Source organism: Balaenoptera borealis (assembly GCF_965194805.1).
Source record: "Balaenoptera borealis genome assembly, chromosome: 8".
NCBI lineage: Eukaryota > Metazoa > Chordata > Mammalia > Artiodactyla > Balaenopteridae > Balaenoptera > Balaenoptera borealis.
Genome location: NC_138865.1, coordinates 67,908,030 through 67,914,029, shown reverse-complemented (window position 1 = coordinate 67,914,029; position 6,000 = coordinate 67,908,030). Strand labels below are relative to the sequence as shown.

The window sequence follows — 6,000 nt, the reverse complement described above, 5'->3', positions numbered from 1 at the left end:
GCACCCTCACTTTTAAAACGACGAAATTGAGGCTTGGAAACTTACTTGTGTTCTCTCAAAAGGTGTACCAGAAAAATGACAGATGAGGGATTCAAACCCAGGTCTATTTCTACAAACCATGCTCTTTCCATTACACAAAATAAAGGAGGATTCCCTCGCTGTGCTACAATGAGTAAATGACTAGTGTTTTTACTAAAGCAACTCAAGTTCAGTGAACCAAAGGATGCCATATTGGGAAAAGCCAAAAAGTCCTTAAATTCAGTCCTCATCTGATCTGTGAGTCATCCCCTCAACACTGTCTACAAGGATCACTTTATTTATCTACATTTAAAGACAGTAAACTCTCTTTCTAAATATTTCACCTTTGGACTACTCTAACAATTAGAAAATTCATTTTTATTCTGAACTGAAAATTATTTCCTTTTAGCCACCAACCACCAGTCTAGGTCTAGACCACAAGGCTACAAAGACATTATCCCTCCTCCCTGTGAGGTGACAGCCCTTTGCAAGTGTCATTCAATCCCCATGCCCTACTCAGGTCTTTTTCAAGCCCAGGATTCCTTTAACTTTTCTTCCTTAGACCACTGAGCATCCTCACCACTGGGAAAACTTCCGCTGACTATGTTCCAGGCTGTGTATTTTTTCAACAAGGCTGGGCACCAGCTGAGACACCAGAAGTGCCATCAAGTGTCGGCCACCAAGAATCTGTCTAGCATTATGTAAAGTCCATCGAGGACGTGCCTTGGAGGAACACTGTTGGCCTGTTGGGCATGGGCCAGTTCCTGGTGAAGACAGGCACCATCACCATCTTTGAGCACGCTCACAACATGCGGGTGATGAAGTTCAGCATGAGCCCGACTGTTGGGGTCACAACGGAGGCCAACAACTGGCTGACCTGCCCAAGCCAGTGGAGGGGCCGAAGAGGCCGGCCAAGCCGGTCCGCGTGCTACAACGCACCACTGAGGAATCGGGGAAGCACATTATCAGCGGGGTGGTGAGCAGCACCTGTGGGTCTGCCTGAAGGACCGGGAGAAGGACCACACCTGCATTCCCACCAAGAAATCCTAGCCGGTCGTGCAGTATCGCGAGACCGTCAGCGAGGAGTCTAACTTGCGGTGCCTGTCTGAGGCCCCCAATGAGCACGATCGGCTGTACACGAAAGCACGGCCCTTCCTCGACTCCTTGGCCAAGGACACCGACCAGAGGTGTCCGCCCGCCAGGAGCTCAAGTAACAGGCCTCAAACTGGCCAAGAAACATGAGTGAGACGTGACCGAGGTCCGAAGCCTGCGGTGCTTTGGGCCCTCAAGCACCCGCCCCATCACCTCCCCGACATCACCAAGGGCGCGCAGTACCTCAACGAGATGGGGACAGCGTGGCGGCTGGCCTTCAGGGGGCGCTTCGACATTCGACATTCGCTACTTCACGCTGCACGTGGATCCATTCGGAGCTTCCCCACGCCCGGCGCTGCCTCTACGCCGCGCTGACCTCCTGCCCCGGCCCGTGGAGCCCCTCCACCTGTGGAGATCCGATGGCCGCAACAGGGCTTGGTGGCATCGAGGGGGTCCTGCACAGGAAGCGGGGCCACGTCTTAGAGGAGCCCCAGGTGGCCGGCACCCCGTTGCTTGTCGTGAAGGCCCTTCGACAAGTCCTTTGGCTTCACGGCCGACTTGAGGGCTCACACGAGCGGCCAGGCCTTCCCCTTCCTGGCACCTCCAGACCCTGCTCGCAGACCCCTTCGACCACACCAGCCGCCCCAGCCAGGCTGTGGGGGACACGCGGAAGCACATAGTCCTGAAGGAAGGCATCCCAGCCCCAGACAACTTCCAGGACAGATTGGAAGCGGCATATTGCACAGCGCCTCCGCCGGGCCACGTCTCTGCGCAGCGCCCGCGTCCAGCCGGCGACCCACCCAACCTCTAGCCTCTCGTTCTCCTCACGACGCCTCGCGAGACTGTCCAGACCCGAGATGCTCCGCCTGCCTGCCTTCTGGGGCTCACTTGGTGCCATCGCTCACGGTGGACGTTTGATGACGTTTCTTTTCATTATCTATTTAAAGGTTTCGGAGCAACAGAAATGCCTTCGCAGCACGTACTTATTTGGCAGGTGGAGGTGGGGGAGGGGAGGGGACACCCAACACTTTTTTTTTCATTTCTTCAGAGGGGAACGCAAATGTCCCCCCAAAAAATTTAAAATAAACACATGAAGAGGTTTATTTGGGTAAGTGGCCTCTTGTGGATTTTCTCCCAGAAAGGGGGGAAGGAACAAGTGGGTAGACATTCTCTTTGGACAGAAACTAGAAGGCAGGAAATCTTGTGCCATGTCACCATGAGCATCTTCAGCTGTATTAGTGTCGTTGGAATAAAATTTGATATGGTGGTGACAAAAAAAAATATCTGTCTATGGTTGAGAAATAAGTAAATAAGGAACATGGCATGATAAGTGAAACTACTGACATGTACAGAAGGTTCTAAGATAGCACAGAGAAGGGAGTGATTAACTCTGTGGGGATGGAGTCATTCATTCCTTCATTCCATAAACATTTCCTGAATACATACTCTGTGCTGTAATGAGCAAAAACCTGGATAAATACATTTTCCAGCAAAGAGAAAAAGAGACATTTCAGGAAGAGGAGATCATATGCATGTATAGATGCCTAAGAGATCATGGTGGGTTTGAAGAACTGAGCGGCGTTCCAAATTGGGGAGAATAAAATTTGCAGGAAAAAAGCAGCAGATGAGGCTGAAGTATGCAATAACTCATACTATGCATTGAGTGCAACACTTCATAATATGCATAAGTAAACAGCATAAGTAAATTTTGTGGAGGTACAAACCCCAGTGTTTGTGTATATTAGGTAAAGTCTGAAACTGCTAGTAGCCTGTGACCCTTTTGAGAAGGTGGGGCGGCAGTCAGAGGACACAGGGAATCACCTTACTCTCCCTCAGGCTGGAGGACCCTCAGCTGGTTGTGGCTTTTCCCCACCCAGCAGTCCATCATGGGACAGAACAGGTGTCATCAGATGTAGCATGCCTGCCTCTCCTAATACTTTCTCACCTTCCCTAGATTCCACTGGGAGAAGATTTCAATCACTTTTTTCCTGAAAGATTCATGTATGACCCAGAGGAGCGGAGGGTTAAGGGCAGAAACAGAAATTGTAGCTTTAAAAAAAAAAAAAAAAAAAAAGCTAATATTCTATTTATTTCTCAGAAGGGGAATAAGTCATCCATGTTTGGGGGCTTCTAGAAAGAATCTCCACGAAGGCGTCTTACCGTCCTAACCTTCCTCTGTCTCCTTATCTTCGAGTCTTCCCCTCTTCTATTTGGACCCCACTCTTCCCTATCTCCCCTTCCCCTTTCTATCACTCCCTATGATTCCTGCCAGGATGTGGAGTCCTGGTGCCAGCCAGTTGTTGAGTCTGGAATATTCTGCAACCTCTGGTTTCAGCTGGATGCCAGTGGAGGTTTTCTCTGATCCCCCTTCTGTAAAATTGTTCTATAGGGTACATTCTCCTGTGAAAGGACTTACGCTGAGGGTGCTTCACCTCCAAAGGGCCTGCCTCCAGATTGCCTTCTGACGTTCCTTAAAGGCAAACAAACTTCCTCTGTGAAATAAGTAGTTACTTGCAAAGATTACCTTGTCTAGTCTATATAGGGAGCATATTCTATTGTTAATATAGCTTTAACCCTGCTCCTTTTGAATTAGTAACACTAGACCTCTCTCCAGGCCTGGTTTTCATTAAGGCTTTCTACATTAACTGAAAAATCACTCTACTTGGGTCACCTGAGACAATGGAACTGTACTCAAATAGTTTCTTCTTCATTGTCAGGTTTCTTACTGATAAAAGTCTAGGAGGGGTGTGTGTGTGTGTTTGTTGAGTAGGGTAGGATGGGGTGTTCACTTTTTTCCAGCTGATATGTAAATGTTTATTTGAAATTTGAAAAATAATCACATTTCTCTATCTCCATTGAGGACAGAAAAACCAGAAAGAGGCTTGCATTGTCAAAAGAGATTCAGTAAAGCACTTAGCACCAGGAAACACACATGCAATACCTGGAGGCTATCATTATTCTTACAAAAGGTGCATCGCCTTAGGATCTCTATGTAGAACCTGTCTCCGCCTGGCTTAGCTGGGGTTTGTGGTTCCTCCTGGGAAAGGGGATTGAAGCCAGTTACCTCAGTGCAGCCCTGAACCTTAGATTCTAACGGGGGACACAGTTGCAGCTTTTTCTTTTTTTATCCAATCCAGGATTTTAATGTTTTCTTTTACTACCTAGATCACCTCGCCCCCCACCCCCATGCAACATTCTTTTCAAAGTATTGAAGCTAAGGCAGGAAGGACACACAGTTTATACCCTTTTGTTTCTAGATGAATTAATCATCTATTTCTGCAGTCATTGGTGGGAGCACCTCAAAGCAGCCCCATTCTCTGAGTCAGGACTACTGGTGCTTATAGTAACAAATGGAAACACAAGACTACACAGAGATGTCACTTGCCAGAGTGAAATAACTGGAAAAAATCCAGAACTGCTTCTTTAGGTCACTGTTCTTCCTGAATCACTGCTTGTTTTATTCCCTAAACAGTGGAGCTTAGTTTGTTTTTTAAAGTGAAGGAGTTTCCTTTAATCCAGCAATCCCACTTTGGGGGATTTGACAGAAATAAAATAATGGTGTGTGTAAAAATTGTTTAATGTTACAGTATTTATAGGGTCAAATTTTAAAAGTAAATTTTTCTTTCTTTCCCATTATTTTGCTGGTTACTATGGGCACATATTTATCCTTTTAGATTTGGAAAGGAAAGAATGTAGAATAGAACTTTATTTGTTTTAATTGTGAGGAGAGCAGGGGTGATCAGGGGGGTAAAAAAGCACTTCAAGATGACATTATGACCCAGTGGACTAGTTATTGTTTATTGTCTAACTTGGCTATTTATAACAGGCTAATATGTACCAGAACTGGCAGCATTAGGAAATATCTGATACCATGCAAGTCTTTGTTTTCCTTTGGACAAGAAAGAAGTTTCTTTGGTCAATAATTCAGAACCTCAGGAAAACAGTTTCAAAACCAAACTGTCATACTACCAGCTCCCAGCACACTTATGTTCCAAGTATATTCAGGTCAGGCTGTCAGAGGTTTATTGAGCAACTATTATGTGTCAGGCAGGTGCTAGTAAGATACGGGGCAATGAAAATGAACTACACATGGCTCAACTGTCAAGGTACTCAGTCTAATTGGGTGGAGATAGGGAGGATGGCAGACACATAAATGAGGAGGATAATGCTGGTGATGATGACTTTTGGTGCGATGTACTTTTATGGAGAGAAGAGCATCATTGGTCACTGGACCTGCGGAAATAAAGGCGTGGGGATGTACAGATGAGCCTGTGAACATTTGGTACTATCAGGGTAGGAAGTGCCAGATAATGGGAGACAGTTGATGCAACTGGGAAAACTAATTCTGCCCAGATAGCAGAAGACCTTACAAGGTTTTGTGGAATCTGGAGGTATTTGGAGGGTTTTTTTTTTCCTGCAGGCAATGAGGAGCCATGAAAAGGCTTTCCAAAGGAGAGTGATATGGTCAGATTTGCATTTCAGTTAGATCATTCCAGTCTCAGACAGGCATATGTGCAAAGGCAGAGAGTCCAGGCAGGTGACAGAGGAATAGTCTCAATGAGAGACGGTGGGGCCGGCATGTGGGCAGTGATACAGAGATGGAGAGGAAGGATGACTTTGAGAGAGATTTAGACTAAAATAGGTAAGATTAAGTAATTGATTAGATGTGGGGGTGAATGAGAATGTAAGATAACTCCTAGGCTTTTGGTTTGGATGTCTGGGTGGTTGAAGATAAATAATAGAAGACGACAAGTGCATCAGGAGGAGGAAGATAAGTTTAGTTTTAGAAAAGTCTAGAATGACTATGAGGTATACAAACAGAGGTGTCTTGTAAGCAGTTGGCCATGTAAATCTGGGACTCAGGAGAGAAGTCAGGGCTGGAGCTATGAA

At 46.3% G+C, this 6,000-nt stretch overlaps 1 long non-coding RNA gene across 2 annotated transcripts in view; it reads right to left on the bottom strand.

Annotated features, from left to right (window-relative positions):
- Positions 1–6,000, bottom strand: part of LOC309634418 — a 136,284-nt gene that overhangs the window by 56,911 nt on the left and 73,373 nt on the right. The window contains exon 3 of one of the 2 annotated variants that reach the window (XR_014248084.1): positions 1,354–1,565. The exons of the other annotated variant lie outside the window; for it this stretch is intronic. This is a non-coding gene — a long non-coding RNA (uncharacterized lncRNA). The remainder of the gene's footprint in view (positions 1–1,353; positions 1,566–6,000) is intronic. 2 annotated transcript variants of the gene reach the window in all.